Source organism: Anguilla anguilla, chromosome 5, assembly GCF_013347855.1.
Source record: "Anguilla anguilla isolate fAngAng1 chromosome 5, fAngAng1.pri, whole genome shotgun sequence".
Classification (NCBI taxonomy): domain Eukaryota; kingdom Metazoa; phylum Chordata; class Actinopteri; order Anguilliformes; family Anguillidae; genus Anguilla; species Anguilla anguilla.
Genome location: NC_049205.1, coordinates 10337801 through 10354302, shown reverse-complemented (window position 1 = coordinate 10354302; position 16502 = coordinate 10337801). Strand labels below are relative to the sequence as shown.

The 16502-nt window shown below is 48.9% G+C and overlaps 1 pseudogene; it reads left to right on the top strand.

Annotated features, from left to right (window-relative positions):
* Window positions 1-16502, top strand: part of LOC118227517 — a 516632-nt pseudogene that overhangs the window by 419867 nt on the left and 80263 nt on the right.

The window sequence follows — 16502 nt, the reverse complement described above, 5'->3', positions numbered from 1 at the left end:
GTATCCATGGCTAACAATTTTACACTGATAATTTTGCATTGATGAGTGATAATTTTACATGTGTGTGTGTGTGAGAGAGAGAGAGAGAGAGAGATTCTGTGTGTGTGTGTGTGTGTGTGTGTAATATGGTCAGGTGGTGTGATTAGCCTGTGAGTAACAGCAGGAGAGCCCAAACCAGCATCAGAGAGGCTGAGCACGGTGCAGATGAGGCTTTTCTTGTGGGCTCTCCTCCTTTTGTACATTTCCCACTTTTACAAATCAGAGGATAATAACAGGGCAACACTCTTGCTCACCTCTCCGGAATCTGATTTCTAATCAAACCATGCTCTCCCGACAGTGTCACAAAATTTCTACCTCTTTCTCCACCACTTTATTTTCAGATTGCTGCAAATTAGAGCAATTTCCTTTTCAAACTGAGCATTTTGGAGGGCGGGTGGGTTGACGGGGGAGTTGGGGGGGGGGGGGGGGGGGGGGAGGGGGGCACATTTTATATTCCAACATTTTATATTCAGATTACAGTGTGAGCGGGTCAGCTCCGAATAGCGGTATTGCAAACGAGTAAGCTCATGGGGTTGACGTGTTATATATTAACCTTAGGAAATTAAAATTGATTATTTCATCCGGAGAGCATGAGGCTGAGAAATGATGAACAGGGAACACGGCTCCCCGGCGTCCCCGTGGTAACTACACGGGGAACAGGAAGGGGGCCCGACTCTATTATGCTGTCAAAGCACACGCTGGGCCTCTGCGCTTTTTCGTTTGTCCACGTCTAATGAAATTATTGACAGGTGATGTCATAATCGCCCGGCGGGCGCTGACATCATCGCGAGCGTCCAGTAAGGCCGAGAGAGCGAGCGATGAGAAAAAGCCTGCTCTCCTCAAACATCTGAGAGGGGAAGGGGGGGGGGGGCACAACCTTGAGAAAAAATATGTGCGGGGGGGGGGAAAGGGAAAGATTTTGTGAGAACTGCATTGATTTTGGTCATCTTTGTAAATTAAAATCTTGTTTGTGAGTATGTGGAGTTGTGGGGGAGGCGGGGGGGGGGGGGGGTGATGCTATTGAAATCATGTCCTTACATAACCACTGCAAAAACGTGGGGCCATATTGGATGGTAATAAGGAAGTGAAGACTGCTGTACCAATTCAGCTGTTTTGTCCCTGCGTTTGAATTTTTTTTTTTAAGTGAAAGTAAAATGCCGCTTCAGACGATTAATGTCCTATCTCGCAGTGGAAGAGGGAATAATCTGCTTGTGCTGCCAGTTGATAATTGGTCATAATAATGTGTTGATTGGTTCATTACTGCAAGCGAAGAGCCACGCTTTTGCCTTAATCAAGCATCTGGCAGTGGTTTAATTAAAGATTGGAGAACCGCGTGTCTGAAACTCTGAATGTATGCTAATTTCAGAGCAGAGAGACCCGTTAAATCAACCTCCCCAATTAACTCTAGATTCTTTGAGCTTATGTTCTTCATTTTGATTCTTCTCCACAGACTCCATCATGGAGTGCCCTCACAATTGCCATGGAAACGGAGACTGTCTGTCCGGAACGTGTCACTGTTTCCCAGGATTCCTTGGACCCGACTGCTCGAGAGGTGCACGCCTTACCCATGAAAACATCCTGCCTTCAACCAGAGTGGCCATCCTCACACAATCAAGAGTAGTCGTAAAATACTTTCGGTGTAAAACACATTTGGCTTTCAGTTTCTAGTTTTTTTGTTGTTGTATTTTCACATGTTCATGTAACTTGTATCCACATTCTGAGCACATGTTTGGTTACTAAGAAACAGGGCTCCGCATCCCTGCCCTAGGATATGCTGTCTTTTTTTCATTGAATGAAAAAATATCAGCAGCCAATTGAGGGACCAGGTGTGACAGCTGTGTAATTGACTACCTTAATTGATCTCTTCATTGATGAGTCACAACAGAAACCAGCAGCCCCTGTAGCTGGCCAACACCTGGAGACAGGGCTGAGGACCACTAACGTGGGCACGCATGAAAGCCCCGCCCCCTTTATAAAGAAAACCGGGGCCAATGTGCGCGCTCTCTCCCACACAGCCGCCTGCCCCGTGCTGTGCAGCGGGAACGGGCAGTACTCCAGGGGGCGCTGTCTCTGCTTCAGCGGGTGGAAGGGGACGGAGTGCGACGTGCCCAACACCCAGTGCATCGACATCCACTGCGGGGGCCACGGCATCTGCGTCATGGGGTCCTGCGCCTGCAACACTGGCTACAAGGGGGACAACTGCGAGGAAGGTGAGGAGGTGCCCCAGAGTCTGTTCAGTAGTGCCATATGAATGCCAGTCACTGTTCTTTCTATATATTTTTAAGAGGGAATGCAAAGGAAAGACTGATCTCACCTCACCTCAACTTCTGTTTGGTTCAAAACGGCGCCGATGCGTTGCGTTCGCCCGCCCGCTCCAGAGAGCGATTTCTGTCGGCCTTTTTTCGACTGCCGTGCGTGTCTGTGATAATCACTTACCGCGAGCTAATAGTTCAGCGCTCCAGAAACAATCGCTATTTTCTACTTCGCAGAGCAAATAATTGCATTGATGTCCTTATTGATACGGAGCTCCCGCTCGACGCGTGGCTGTGGAGCCGGCGCTCTCAGCTGCAGCCCCGGACCGGAATGGATTTTCTTGCGAGAGCTGATTAGCTAAATTAGCTTTGCGTGTTCCAATCGCGCTAATACTGCAGACAAAATGGTGGATTGTTCACAGCTTTTTTTTTCTTTTCTTTTTTTTTTTTCCTTTTTCCTGGTTTCCTATCCTCTGGAGAACGTCTTTTCTCCACCTACTCAATAAAATGGGTTTTTATCGATTCCCATACAGGAGGCTAATGCAATTAACTCCCCAGAATTAAGTTTTCAGGCCACTGACCCCCATGCATAAAGCGCGGTGGAGTCGATGGGGTAATTAAGTCACGTCGTTTCCGCCACGTTAAAGGGAATTAGGGGGGGGGGAGGAGCGGGATCCCGCCATGTCCGGGCGCGTAAGGGCGCCAGTCCGCCCCCCGGGGCCGCCGTACCGTACCCCGATCGCTGGGAGTAGACCGCACATTTTACCCCCCCCCTCAGCAGGAGAGGCTAAGTGACTCCCCCCCGAGCACGGCTCTAATGAAATTCAGATCCAGGGAAATTTCGGGGGCCAGGGCATCAGGGCTGTACGCGCTCTCCGTCCCCGTGTACAGTGCGTATACCTGAAGTGCACGCAAGCGTTGAGGAAGAGAACAATGCGTGGTCACCAATTATATAAACACTTAGAAAATCACATATACCCTGGGCTTTCTTATTGCTTTCTCCCAGTATGTGGTTTCTTATTGTCTTTAAATTACTGTTGTATATGTCGTAGGGAAATTGAATTATTTATATAATATTTAGCGATAAGAACGTGTAATTATGATGGATTATGTAATTATAATGCTAAGTAATTATATTGTTTAATTACGTATTTTCAGTTTGCTGCTCCTGTCAGCATCCTCTCGGCACTGACATCATCTCCTTGGGAAATTATAATGAGCGTGTTTACAAGTGGCGGTTTGCCGAAGTGTTGCACAGAGATGTCAGACCAGGCTTCTGGAAGCTTCCGGCCCACGCGGTGTCTTTCTCTAATCCGATTCCAGGGGCTCAAATTGGCTCAGTTAGTTTGCAAGGCACACAAGTTCTGGCATTTACAAAAGGGTTCAAGAAGTCAAATTATTGTGATGTCAGCAAGTACATACTCCAAAGTGGTTTAATGAGAGCCTGCTTCCCACTAGGGCAGGAGTTAGTATTAGTGTAGGTGTTTTCATCACAATATGTACAGGCTAAAATATGGTTTCATGTTCTCTTTCCATCTTTCTCTGTCGTATTTTCTCTCCTGCTGTCTCTCTTTGTGTTTTCCCCTTATCCTCTTGCCCTCTCTAATATTCTCTCTCTCTCTCCCTGTCTGTCTCTCTCACACTCTCTCTATCTCTGTTGCTCTCTCTCTCTCTCTCTCAGTGGACTGTTTGGACCCATCGTGTTCAGCACACGGGGTCTGCATCCACGGAGAGTGCCACTGCAACCCGGGCTGGGGGGGAACCAGCTGTGAGATCCTCAAGACCATGTGCCCAGACCAGTGTTCAGGGCACGGCACCTACCAGACCGACACCGGGACCTGCACCTGCGACGCCAACTGGACCGGGCCGGACTGCTCCGTCGGTAAGGATCGCACCGGTGGGTTTGTCGTACACTCCGTGTTTAACCCTTTAAAGGGTCACTTCACAAATATGTGATTAAGAGTAACAGTCAGTAACAGACAGCTCTGGAACACTGAACGTTCCAAAAAAAGAAATATTCTTAACCCTTTGAAGAGTAGGTTTTTTTGGAATGTTTTTCAAAAGTCAGTGTTCTAGAACTCCATTGCCTTCAATGACCAGTAGTGATTGTGACATCAGCATCGGAATGTTCCGTTAGGAGCATTCTAATCACACATTTATGATCTCATTTGCATTTGTTTGGCAGTAAGCTTCAACCACACCACCCGCCAATCACTCCCCGCCGGTCGAACCCTAATTTCCTGGGCCTTTATAGCTCCCGTTCCTGACCTGCGTCTGATGTCTGACACAGCGCTGCCAAATGAAAAGACGCTAAATTCGACGCCGCGGGCGCCGTAGGTGGCCAGGGCGTCGTGTAGCGCGGGGACATATTTTCAGACGCGCATCATATTTTTCCTCCCCCCCGCCAGAAGACGCTTTATTCATTACCCGTACGGCGAGCGGGCTATTAAACGCGGCGCGAGGGGCGGTGATGTGGGCTTGATGGCGGGTAATAAAAACGCTGCGGGCCCCCCGCCGGGCTGCGTGATCCGCGGGGCGGCGGGAGAGGGGCGAGCACACATCACGGGCCCGTTACCGAAATAACTCAGCGGGACTGCCCGATTCTCTCCCGGACACCGTCGCCAAATGAAACAGTGTGTGTTTCATGCAGAAAGTTTAAAAGGGCTGTACCCCCCCCCCCCTTCCCTCACTGATATCCACCCACGTCTAGACTCATTTTTTTTACAAGGAGGTTAAGAGGGAGGGAGGGGAGAAGCTGGAGTCAGCAGGTTCAGCCTTCTACCCCTATGGAGAGAGGTTATCTCCCCCCCCACTCTCCCTTCTCTATCTCCCTTTCCCTTCCTCTGCCACCTCCTCTCTTCCCCTCCCTCCCATCTCTTTCCCTCTTTATCTTCCTCTGTCTCCCTCCCACCCGCCTCTGTTTTTCTCCCTCCCTCTCTCTCTCTTTCTCTCTCCCTCTCTATGTCTCTTCCCCTCTCTCCCCTTTCTTTCCCTCTCTGTCTTCCTCTGTCTACCTCCCTCCCCCCTCCCCTCCTCCCCCCACCCCCCACCCCCCACCCCTCCGATCTGTTTTTCTGTCTCTTTTCTATTAATTAGCTCTGCAGCTCCTCTTCAATTAAAGGCGGTTCGATTAATAAAAGGCGCGGCGCGGCTCGACCTCCCTGGGAGCGGCGCCCGCCGTGTTAAGAGCTGATAAACACCGCCGCGCGCTAATGAAAAATTGATCAACATCGATTACCGGCGCGGAGGGGCCCTCGCCGCACCCCGGCGCCGGAGTGACAGGGTTCATCAGAACCCGTCCCCCGTTCCCCCGCCACAAAGAATTAAGTGGCCTTATAAACGACGAAGAGAGAGCGCGCGAGAGAGGGAGAGAGACAGAGAGAGAAAGAGGGGGATATCGATAGAAGAGCACACAGGTAGGCCGTTATATGGATATGTAGCGGAAATAAATGGATTGGTATCCAGACAGATGGATGGATGGATGGATGGATGGATGGATGGATGGGTCGCTGTCAATCTACGGAACAGCTATCAATCTACAGAACGAGCAGGCGCTCAGGTTATATTTGATGTGAATCAAATTTTTTGGGTTGGTTCAGCCAGTCAACTGATATCTCGGGGCATAATCTAATAAGTTCATGTCTGTGTGCGTTGTAATTAAAATATGTCCAGATATATTTTCATTCCCGTCGCTGCTGTGTTCTCCGTCAGTTCAGCGCTCAAAGCGAAGACGCGATGTTTTCATGTGCAATTAGTGCAGGCGAACTACGGGTGCCCTGTCTCCTTGGCAATGCTCACCCACCCCATACAGTTACCAGCTATTCCTACACCGAAACCTAGCGCTTTAGTGGAGCAAGCCTAACCGCCATGTTTGTCAACGAATTAACAAACAATAATAAAGAGATTCTACTATTATAGTGTTAACCCTTCAAAGAGTACGGTTTTTGGAATGCCCTTTCAAAATTCCAAGTCGGCGTTCTAGAACTCCATTGCTTTTGATTGCCAGTGGCGATTGTTACATCACCATTAGAACATTCAGTTAAGAACATTCTAATCGCATATTTGTGATGTCACACATGAAAGGGTTATGTGTGATCTTCTCTCCTTCCCCCATTACTTACTGGAGGGCCACAGAGCTTCAAAGGCTCCCAAAGAAAAGTGTGAGACTGCGTCAGCTGCCACTAAAGGCTCGATCCGCGGATAGCTATGATACGCAGACAGATGTTTGATCGAGGCTGAGGCGGGGAAGGCTCAGGCGAGCAAGCGCTTCCCCCCCATTTCCCCGTGAGTTATCTCCCTCCCTCTCTCCCCCTCTCCATCTTCCTCTCTCCCTCCCTCCCTCCGTCGCTCCCTCCCTCCTCGGGGGGCTCGTACGTTCCCCGCGCTTATTTGTTTTGCTTCGTAATGGAGGCGAGGAAAGCGTGACGAACATTTCTCCAGTCGCGAGAGCGTCCCCCCCACACCCACCCCCCACCCCCACCCCCCCGGCCTTCACCTGGGCAGCAGTGGGTTCGGTTCTTAACCTCCAGGACCAAATTAAAGCAAGCCTTGCTCCTTCTTTTTTATTACATTGCTAATTAAAAGTGAAATGCCTCACAGCCTAAGCCCATATCGACAGCATGTCTTTTCTAAGCTTTGACATGTTTGTCAATGTTTTTGCCAGTGTGGAGTTGATACACCTGAAATGATGTCAAGGATTAAAAAAGTCTTCAGGTTTATCCCTCCATGTCGGTGATAGCTGAAGAATTACAGGTGATTGTATTGGCATGGGAGACCATTAAAGCAATTGTCCAAACCCTTCACTCAGAGTTAAAGACAAAGCACTGGGCAGTGATGTTAAAGCCTTTGGGAGAGGGGTACTTATTCAAGCCTCTCAAATCTACAAAACAGAAAGAGGAAAGTCTTCTTTAACATGAAGCTGGATGGGCATGGAACTACTGGTCCTCCCTACCTTTGCTCATCTATGAAATCATGCCACTGATGGCGTGAAGCTTTCAGGCCTACGTGGTGTATATGCAACCTCCTAACTGACCAGAGGTGTCGCTCTTGCGCAGTGAGACGAGGACAGCCTCATCGACACCCCACCCCCTCCCTCCCTCACCTAGGCAACGCTGTAGCCAATTATGCGCTGGCCGTGGACTGCACCGCGCAGTCCATTACCAGGAGGATCCACCCGACAGCCCCATCATGGCACCCTTCAAGTAAATTACCACAGGCCCTTATCTTATTCCGCAGATATGTGTGTGTGACCACACGTGCACGAGGTTCCATAACACACACACACACACACACACACACACCCAGGCGGTGGAAGTGACAGTTTGAAATATCAGAGATAACGAAAAGGCATTCGATAATAATGGCGCGAGCCCGTGAAGCAAAAAGCTCGGGAGAACAGAGAGTTTTCCCCGTCGGGTGACGGCACGTCTCGGAGAGAGAGGCTGAGAAGGCGGGGTCACGCTCCGGTTAGGGGGGGGGGGGGCGTCATCGCGCCCGCAGCCCGCCGAGGTGTTCGCCGTGCGTCAATTAATGTGTCACCGCCGCCTTATTGGCCGGTCGGGAGAACCCCCCCCTCCTCCTCCTCCTCCTCCTCCTCCCGCACCCCCCCGCCCCTTAAGAAAAGCTCCGGTCGTGAATGGAATGGCAACCACTGCCCTGCGTCTGCTTGGCTTCATACTTTCAGCGAGCGAGCGAGCAGCAGAAGAAGGAGCGAGGCAGGAGCTCAAAGCATCATGGGTACTCATGGGCTCTCTTTGAAGAGCAGGAGAATGTGTCGTTTCTTCTGTGTCACATGGAGAGGGGGGGTGCCAGAGCCATTTCTTTTTCAATTTTTTATTTTATTTCATTTATTTATTATCTTATCGGCAAAATGCAGTCAAGGTCCTTTTTTAATGAGTGAAGAAGCTATTTAATTTTTTTTAAGGAGAAGAAGGTAAAAGAGGGAGCAGTTTTTTGATAACTGACGTGACGTTGGCAGGGGCGGTCGGACCGCGGTGGGGACGGAAGACCGCGAGCGCAGATGTTCCGGGCGTGCGCAGAGCGGCTGCCCCTCTCTCCCCCTCATTAGCTGATTTATATGCGGCTGTTTGTTTCTCTCTGTCACCCGCGCTGCAGGGAGCCGCTTTCACAATGCCCCCGCCACCCCCGCCACCCCCCCCCGCCTCCCCCCCAGCCCCCACCACCACCCCCCCACCCCCCCCCACCCCCCCCCACCCCCCCGCCGCCGTGGAGAAGTTCAGCGCCTCCGCTTTGAACCAGGGAGTCACTTTTTACAATGGGCCCCCGCCCACCGCAGAAAAGTTCAACACCTCCGTCTAGATAACCGCCTTCTTGCTGCCCCCCCCCCCCCCCGTCATGGATTCATGGACTCCTACCTTCTCCTCCTCCTCATCCTCATCCTCTTTCTTGTCTGGCTGTCGGATCGGTCGGCTCGGAAGATGACAAAGGAAAGATTTGTGAACGGCCCAGGACTCCTGCGGACTTCTGGCCGCTAGCCCGCAGATACCGAGTGCCCTGAGGAAGAAGGGTCAGCTAGAAACTTTCAGCAGGACGTGTGAAGACTGCTGACTGTGGAGAGACTGCTAGTAAAACGCGCGCGTCTCTTTAAACAAGGATCACCTGCAGCTTATTCCACTTTTATTGGATTCCGTCTAATGGTAGTAGAGCTTTAGTGTATTTCACATTAAGGTATTGAAATTGTATTACACAGCAAAGGAATTGGGTTACACTGAATCATTTTTATGATGTCCAAAGAGGTTGGGGGATCTGTCGTAAGTTGTATACCAATCTTTTTTGTTACGATCAAGTACTTTGAGGTAATGATGCAATTTATACAAATAAATAAAAAAATTTATAAAAAAAGGGATTGGCTTCAGACAGGTTAGCCTCTTTTAAATTGCCAGCTGTGTAAAAAAAAGATTTTTTGAAAAATTGGCAGATCAAAAGTGTGTTAGCCTGTTTCAAACACATGAGATTCTGCCAGCTATTGCCCTTAGCAGATAATCTGTGACCCCCCCCCCCCATTCTCCCAGCACCCTGAGGCTCCAATGAGGGGGGGGGGGGTTCTGCCTGTTGGTTTCATATCACTTTCCTAATCAATGAATAAAGACAGGAATCATTCCTGTGGGTGAGCATGAGCTAACACATCTGATCTCCAACGCATCTCAGAAAGGCTGCTGCACCCAACGGGCCAACAAATAAATAAATAACCGAATCGAGCATAAATGGATTTGTACGTGACAAAGCACTTACGGGCATATCATCCCTTCAGGATAACGCCCTTGTTAATCCAAGTTTTGGGAATCGCGGTCTTGAGCATCGGTGCCTTGTTCCAGTCTCTGTCCCTGTTCCAGGCAAGCAGTACAATGCGGACAACGCAACGCAAGAGCACTGTTCTGCGCATCACAGCGAAGCCGTTTACATGCTTAATGCAGTACTGCCACATGTAATTATCTCCTTTAAGGCGCGAGATCACAAATATGTGATTAGAATGTTCTAAGCTGAATGTTCTAATGCTGATGTCACAATCACTACTGGTAACTGAAAACAACAGAGTTCTAGAACTCTGATTTGGAATTTTGAAAAAAACATTCCAAAAAACCTACTCTTCGAAGGGTTGAAGGGTGTGCACAGTTGAAAGGTACTGGTTAGCATGTGCGTGCTAATCAGGATTTTCCTGATTCACAAAAAATTTAGGTACTGCTCCCAATCTAGCCCCCAAATTCCCACTGCCTCCTCCAACCCCACTTCAAATAACAAAAGATACCTGCACTTTTATACCACTGTCTCCATTCTGATGTGTTGAAGAAGGTAAATAAAGTCATAAATGATGTATGTGTCCAGGCACTTTGGGTTTTCAGTGAACTGTGACACTTACTGGGTGTGGGTCAGTGCCGGTGCGTGAGAAGGACTTTCCATTTCGCCAATTGTAGGATGACGGCTCAAAGATTTATTGCGACCAAACTCCTGGAGTGTGCACTTAATTGTTATTCACCACGTAAACAAAACAGTTGTGAAACATGCATGTTTATATATTCATTGAAAATGAATAAATCATGAGTTGGTATCGATAATTGATCCTTGCCCCTGTGTTTGTGTGTGTATATGCGTGTGTGTGTGTGCTGATCTGTGTGTGTGCACACACTCGTGTGTGTGTGTCTGTGTGCATGCGTGCATCTGTGTGTGTGTGTCTCTGTGTGTGGGTGTGTGTGTGTGTGTGTGCGCGCATGTGTCTGTGTGTGTGTGCGTGTCTGTGTGTGTGTGTGTGTGTGTGTGTGTGTGTCTGTGTGTGTGTGTGTGTGTGTGTGTGTGCGTGTCTGTGTGTGTGTGTGTGTGTGTCTGTCTGTGCATGTGTCTCTGTGTGTGTGTGTGTGTGTGTGTGTGCTGATCTGTGTGTGTGTGTGTGTGTGTGTGTGTGTGTGTGTGTGTGCGTGTCTGTGTGTGTGTGTGTGTGTGTGTGTGTGTGTGTGTGTGTGTGTGTGTGTGTCTCTGTGTGTGTGTGTGCGTGTCTCTCTGTGTGTGTGTGTGTGTCTCTGTGTGTCTATGTGTGTGTGTGTGTGTGTACACAGAGGTGTGCTCGGTGGACTGCGGGAGCCACGGCGTGTGCCTGGGCGGGGCGTGCCGCTGCGAGGAGGGCTGGACGGGCTCCGTGTGCGACCAGAAGTCCTGCCACCCGCGCTGCGCCGAGCACGGCTCCTGCAAGGACGGCAAGTGCGAGTGCAGCCAGGGCTGGACCGGAGAGCACTGCACCATCGGTACGTGCTTCCCGCCCGCCACCCGCGACCCACCACCCACGACCCACCACCCACGACCCACCACCCGCGCCCACCACCCGCGCCCACCCTGGTCCTCACACCACAGCTACACACACACACCCCAAAGGCCTATCTGGGAGGGGGGGCAGAGCCAGGCTTTGAACTGCCGCCTCTTTCTGATCTTCCCCCTCTCCACCGAGCGCTTTTGATGAACCGACCACTCCCCCCCACACACCCCTGAAAGGGCTGTGATCACATCGGTTAACCTGTGGGGGAACCGTGTTGGGTGCCCCTCCCCCCCGTACCCATTTTTCATATTCTTCAAAGGCTCGGTTTATTTTATTTATTTATTTATTTATTTCTGTTAGGTTATCAGCTGTGAGGGAGAGTGGGAATATGTGGGCGGAGTTACAGTATAGCTCTGCCCACTAGGGGGTGAGATGCCCTTGAGTGGCAGTTGGGAAACGGGCAGAACAGCGTGTTGGTTCCATTTTGTCTGAATCTGGCCGTCATTAGTGTTGTATATCAACTGGAAAGCAACAGCTGATATTGCAGTCGAGAGCTTAATGATTTATTGGGTTTTCCGGTTAGCACCTCACCCCCCCCCCCCCCCCCCCAAAAGCCAATTTTTCTAATTGATTAATATTTTTTTTTTGCTGGCTGAATCTTGTTTATCGGCTGCTGGTATGTTTGCAGAGTTTGAATTCGTATTCCACAGCGTCTCCTTGGGCTGCTCGCGGCAGGGAATGCAGGGAGTCTGAGCGTTCAATTAGTCAAACTCCTTTTATCTCTTTAACAAATGAGCTTTGTCGTTGTCAGGCATTCTTGTGAATTTTGCAATTATTCCGTGATTAATCAAACCCATTAGGCAAATTATGGCCTAATCCCGGTGGCGCTTCGCAGCTCGGACAGCCCCGGAACGCCTGCTACCCTTTCTGAGCGGGCACGGATTCTCTCTGTCGTGAGGGGACTCAGAATCACCGGAATGGGAATTATTTTGTGTGTGTGTGTGATGACAATTACCGCATTCTTTTCAGGAATTACAGGAACACATACTGTAGAAACATGAAAAGGATTTGGGGAGATTATTCTCTCAGTATAAGAGACACTGAGTACACTTGGCCAAGTCCTGAAAACCATGTTTCACTTAAATATGTGATTTTAACACTGCTAGATGGCTAGCTAACATACATGGTAGATAGGCTAGTTTATTAATCTTACATATCATAATGATTCCAGGCTAGTTTATTAATCTTACATATCATAATGATTCCTGCTTGTTGCATATGAACTAACTTTAACACTAATGATAACTACCAAGTTAGTTATCATACCAGTATTTTTCGTTATTCCTGATGGCTAGCTAGCTAACAGTATTTACCAGTCTTCACCTTTCTTGTGAACAGCAGTATTAGTGAAATAATGTCTGGTATATTTACAGGTATTTCTGTAGTTTACCTTCTGCTCGGTTCTAAACAGAGTCCCATGTAGCGCTCATGGCAGGGCAGTGCCTCCTAAGTTTAATGAAGTTCACCAAGGCCAACTCCAGCTATTTCATGAGTGAATTCTTTTTAGAATCGCAGGTCTTGAGGTCATATTGAGCCCAACGTGTGGAGTTTGCTTTTCTCATTCTATCAGTGGTATCTGTCCAGATTTCGTTTAAACCAGTTGCCATGGCCATTTGTGTCATAATTAGTCAAAGTTTAGTTTTCAAAGTAATAATATTGCAATAAATATTTATAATCTACTCTTGGCATCAGTCTAGTTTTACTTGAGTGCTTTAGGTAATAGTAGGATATGGTAATAACCTGTTATAAACAAAAACAAAATATCACTGTTCCATGAAATAAAATCATTTCTGTGTGTGTGTGTGTGTGTGTGCTCATCACATATGCACACACAGACACCCTCTCCTCAAGACCTTGGGGTCACTGTGCATCACAGGTCTGGCCTGGTATGAGAGGTCGTTTGCTGGGCGAGCTCTCACAGGCAGGCTGGGAGAGTGGCAGAATATTGATTGGGCGCTGGGTTACTTACGGGAATGACCCGCTACGGCCAGCGAGCGCTTCCTGGCATCGTTTGCAGTTTCTTCTTCGTAAGAGGAGCAGTGTGCGCGTTCGCCATCGTCCGCGCGGGCCACTCCCTCCACCTCTCCTGCAGCCGTTAACAGCAGCAGTCCCACCCAGTCCGTGGCGTACCTTACCCCAGAGCTTGCCCCCGTGTCCCTGTACTGTATTTAGCTTTGACCCCCTGCCAAGCCCCCCCCCCCCCGTAGTGACACGTACATTCCATATGAGACAAAATGACATCAGTGCAGAGTTACACCAGCCCTCCAGTAGATTGCTGACGGCTCGGCCAGCGTACCTGGCGAATGCACCCGGCGTGTGTACCCGGCGAGCGTGCCCGGTGAGCGTACCCGGCGAGCGTGCCCGGTGAGCGTGCCCAGCGAGCGTACCCGACGAGCGTACCCGGTGAGCGTACCCGGCGAGCACGCCCCGCGTCTCGAAAGCGAAGCCGGCTGCTGCGGAGCTCGGAGGAATGACGGAGGAGGGCTCCGGGCGCGTCGTGACAGGATTTCAGATTGCGTCCCCCCCCCGGTCGCACGATACCGCCGTCACTCCGTCCGTTTATATAAAACACTCTGAGGCCCGTTCCTGGAAGCGCTCTCTCTCTCTCTCTCTCTCTCTCTCTCTCTGTCTCTCTCTCTCTCTCTCTCTCTCTCTCTCTCCCTCTCCCTCTCTCTCTCTCTCTCTCTCTCCCTCCCTCCCTCTCTCTCCCTCTCTCTCTCTCTCTCTCCGCGAGGCGTGGGCGGGAGAGGAGAGGAGCCGCTTCTCACGCCGCACGGCACAAGGACAGCTCCGGCGTCTCTGGCCATTGAGTGACTTGCCTCTTTGACAAAGCACCTTTAATCCAATTACGCGCCATCCAAAGGACAAGTGTAGCAGCGGGCAATTTGGAAAAGATTGATTCTGCAGTCCGCTCCTTCTCTGACGCGCGGAGCTTTAATATTTTTTTTTTTTTATTTGTCCATTTTCCCGCCGCTCCGGGGGACAGGTGTTTTTTTCTGCCGCTTGAAGGCCGTTCATTTCCTGTTTCTCACGAAGCCGCGCTGTCGTTCCGTTAAAAAAAAGTTATTATGGACTCTCAGCTTGTCAGGCCGCCGCTTGTGACTGTTAGCGGCAAAAAAAAAAACTCCTGAAGTTCATTCAAATTGAACTTACGCGAGCAGAAAATATACACACATCCTTCGTGACTTCAGTAAAAATCCATTCTTGTGGATAGAGTAAATTGACTCAAATGACTGAGGTGACCTTTGAAGTAAAGTGAGATTTCTGTTTATTTATTTATTTCTGTTTTTCTCGATTTTTTCATGAACCTATCCAACAAATGTGATCTCCCAGAAGCAGCTGCTATACCAACATGAAATCCTTCAACATGTACTGTACAGTAGATTGAAATAGCAACAGTGATTCAACATGACAGTAATTATGCAAGCAAATTATATGCAAGTAACTGTTTTTTTTGTTGTATAGCAAATAATTGTGTTGTTGTATTGTATTGTATTATAGCAAATAATTGTACTGCACCGCCCCCCCCCCCCGCCCCGTACAGTATGTTTACAATAGGTCAAATTAAGCAATTAATCCTCATCAAGCCAGAATGCATTTGATTACCAAACATTGCAGATTTTAATTAATGTAATTGTAGAATCTCACACAGACACATGCACACACACACACACACACACTCATGCACTTCTGCACGCATGCGCGCACACACACACGTGCACTCTTACGCACACGTGCTCACACACACACACGTGCACTCCAGCACACACGCGTGCACGCACACACACATTCACTCATGCACACACACACATATGATGTAAGCCGAGAAAATTTAAGGGGCTAGTTTAGTGTGTAGTGAGAAGAAATAGCATACTCTAGGCATTTCTCCTCACACCCCTTCCCAATATTTGTAACATTCTCCCCTAAACTGTGCTGGTTCGGGGGCAGGCGCATGCTGGGTCGCTGGGGGGGGGGGGGGGTAGCCCGTCCCAAATCTGCGCCCAAATGGCTCCTGAGTGAACCTTCAGTCCGCCGTTTACCACGTCACAGACTGCACCCCGTTTAATGTCTGTCCATCAGTGTTTCCACGGGCTTGCAATTACTGCTTTGCGTGCTGAACATTCAGCACCATAAGGAAGATGAGCCCCTTTCTCTCTTTCCTCTCACAGGAAACGGTACGGCTCAGCATGTCGAAAGCAATGAATTTTAATGGGGTGCCAAAACAAAACCAAAAAAAACAAAAGAAAACAATTAAATTTCTCCGCGCCGATGTTTCATTCATCGTTGCATGTAATGCCTGTACAGTGTGCGGTGCATCGCTGCATAATGAAATGTTAAATTATAGGTAGTATAACAGGAAGCGAATTAATGGTGCATGGAGCCTTGTATAAGCCGAAAGTGTTCGTTTAACGGCACCGGAGTTCATAAGGCAGTTGAGTAAAACGGTGTCCTGTGCGACTCTCCGGGTCATTACATCAATATTACTTGGGGGGGGGCGGGGGGGGGGGGCTGTTTTACAGTGGCCTCAGAGCTGTCATTTAGGCTGCATTGTTTAAACGATGCACGCGCTCTCCTGCCAGGATAGAAGTACATCAAACCTCCTCTCTCTGCCCCCCCCATACCCTTACCCACCCCCACCCCCTCTATCCCTCCCCAAATTTCTTTTTTTATTATGGAGTTACCTGCTGCTGCGGGGCAATAAAACCACAGTATTCTAAATGGCAATTAAGATAATGTAAATCAACGTATGCTGGGGCTCCGCCTCCAAGGGCTGAGTTGATTGAACTCTGTGGGCACAGTGTATAATTGTTCACAGATTAATGTCACTTTAATCACGGCTCGCAGAATCAGCAGACAAATAATGAAGCATTGACGTCGATGAGGGGGCGATTAGTTCTCTCCGTCTCTCTCTCTCTCTCCCCCTCTCCTCTCTTGTCTCAGAAAATTGAGGTAAATGAGGAGAAAAGATGAAAAAAAATCTTCATCGTCTAATGCGGGCAAATCGCAGAGTTTGCATTGCCGGAGTTCAGGGTTGGTTTAGCAGTGACTGAGAAACAGCGCTGCCATCTTTCAGCGTCCCCCACAGACATGATATTAGCGTGTTACACAGGTGATTGTCTAAGAAAACATGACCATCGAATGAAAAACAAATGAAGTCTAGGAAGACTGGATAGGGAATGATTGCCAAAATGATAAAGTTCCTACAAGAACTGTAATATAAAAGCCAATTTTCCAAAAGCCTGTTCTCAATTTATCTGAAATCTTAAAACAATAGTGAATCGTCAAATAATAACGTACAAGATTAAATCTTAAAGTGTTTTCTTATAATCAGAAAAGAAAATCTTTTGGTTTCAGTCTATCTACAATAAACAAGCCTTAGTTCAAAAACA